Genomic DNA, 2,647 nt, shown 5'->3' with positions numbered 1-2,647 from the left:
TTCTGCCAGTCAATAGTTCCATCTGGATATAATTTAATTATGAAAATTTAGTTTCATGGAATATCATTTACTCCATAAATCTATTTATGATGACAAAAAAGAGCAGTGCTTCATAATAACTTATGTGGATCGATGTTATAGAGAGATGAAATGGAAAAGCAGAGCATAAATGATCTAAGGATGTAAAAGGCTGTACTAGATAACTAGTACAATGACGTATACCTTTTTAGAGAGCAATTGGGAGCTATGGATTTGTGGTCTTTGGATTAGGTGGATGCCTAGCCTTAGTAGATAGGATGGAAAGAGGTACATCAAGAGGTTGACAAGTATAAACTTATAACATAGTAGGCTTTGGAGCAATAGTTGAAAAGTGAATACTTTGGGCAATGTGAAAGGATCATAGAAAGCAACATTACTAGATATTTATAGTTGATGTGTAAATGGGTCATAACACCAATGCTTTTTTTAAGTACGAGAATAACCCGAAAAACTACACTTTATTGCACTAGGGATGGTTTATCATTTCCAATGCAGACTGAGTAGATGAAACAAATAGAGCCAAAACTCAAGTTTGAGAAAAAGTAAACATGTGTGGATCATGGAGTGTAAAATGGAATTGCCCACTCAAAACAATGATTGCACACAATTGATTAAATAATGCAGTGGAGATTAATAACCAATGCGTAAATGGATCATAATGTCTATAATCTTTTGAGTATGAAATAAAGTAAAAAGACACTTCATTGGATGATGAAGAGTCTATTATGTCTATGTTGAAAAATATCTACATGATTTGGCAAAAAAATAGACGTGCATGTGTATAAAGAAGGGAAAAAGAGAGTATGCTCACTCTGAATAATGGATGACAGTTGATTTGGTGACAACTTGTTTGAATGTTTCCCTATTATTATGGGATATTTATTCAAAAAATTAAGGTATAAGCAACATTGAGGATATATCACTGCAATTTTGATTGACTTATAATGCCATTTTTGCTCCAAATAGAATAAAAAGTATATTGTATATATATCCAAGAGCATTATCTATACAAAGGATTTTGATAGCGATGAAAAATTGAACCTTAGTGATGAATTGTTTGAATATAGCAAAAGTTTAAGCCAACATTTCAATAAATAAACTCTAGTAACTTTGGGGTAGTCATCATTGAAAGAAACAAACTATTAAAAAGTTAAGTGGACCCAAAATTTGAACCCTTAATATAAGAAAGGACTAAGTCGAAAGGGGTACTATCCTACCATTACAAGATGGTGTAAATGCATGAAAGGAGACTTGATAACATTTATTATATCTTAGTTTCATAGTTGAACTTAGAAACTGAGGAAGGAATATGATCAAAACTCAGAAAGTAGTTGGGTAAAGGTGACAAAGATGACAATGCCATTAATAAGGGGAAATAATAGAGAATACGATAGTAGAATTGCATTAGAGAGATGGTGAAAGCCTACCACTTCAACACCTTTGTCCGATCTTAAGAAAATAGTGAAAATGATAAAAAGATTGTTGACTAGTTATGGTGCTTGGGAAGGCAATTTATAGATGAAATGTTTACATGGAAGTGAGGAAAATATCATATATTATTTAAATTTAATGTGGAGTGATGAATAGTTTTCCAAAGATGAACAAAGGGAACTATCAACAATAATGGTTGGATGGGAAAATTTCATGGAAGTAACAAAAATAACTTTAGATTACTTTTCATATGCAAAGAAGCACACAATTTTAAGGCCTAAGACATAGGAGCATGAGTAGTTGCAGTTGAACTTGAGAAGTCAACTATTTGAGAGGATGAAGTCTTCATTTAAGAGTATTATTTATTAGTACATCATAATCTTTTTGGGATAGAACAAAATTTGAATGAATATCATTAGATTCGCTAGAGATATTGGTGGAGGTGACTTGCTGAACTATTGGAGGATAACGCAAAATTTTCTAACTAATGGTTAGACAAATGATTAGTCTAACAATGTTATTAAGGTGAAAAAGCGGTATGACTACCATTGCAACACCATGACCATGATTGCTTCGATTACTTATTTTGTTGGTACTACAAATACTTTGATCTTGATTATAATAAGATGGAGTAGCAGGTCAAGAACTCAGAGAATCCATAAAAGATCATGGTGTTATTTTGAACAACTTTGTCGACCATCATTCGGGTGTGGAAGGATTGTAAAGATGGTTGAAGTCCAAAATAGAACTTAGCTACAATAAATTCTTTCTTTTGCTTTTACCAATGTTAAAGGGGTGAGGCGATGCTGAGTTAGCTTATACCATTTTCCTTTGTATTTAGAACAATGTTAAAGGGGCGAGGCGATGCTGAGTTAGCTTATACCATTTTCCTTTCATCTATTTTAGTAATTTTGAATAGATTTGTCATTCTTTCATGAAGAAATGCCATATTAGAGAGTGCATATTTGGGAGGTGTTATTATTTTGAAAGTGAAACAAAGCAAATATCGTATCCCTTTGACTGCCTTCTGAAACATGACCATGGAAGCAACACAAAGTTTGAGATTATTGAATATTCATGTGAGAACCACATTTTTGAAGGCTTGCCATTTAATTTATTTGGTTGTGTTCATTGGCGTGGGAGATAAGTACCCCATATGATAAAATTTCATGAATTC

The sequence above is a fragment of the Phalaenopsis equestris genome, unplaced genomic scaffold (genome assembly GCF_001263595.1).
Source record: "Phalaenopsis equestris unplaced genomic scaffold, ASM126359v1 Scaffold000002, whole genome shotgun sequence".
Taxonomy (NCBI): Eukaryota; Viridiplantae; Streptophyta; class Magnoliopsida; order Asparagales; family Orchidaceae; genus Phalaenopsis; species Phalaenopsis equestris.
This window is presented reverse-complemented; position numbering follows the sequence as displayed.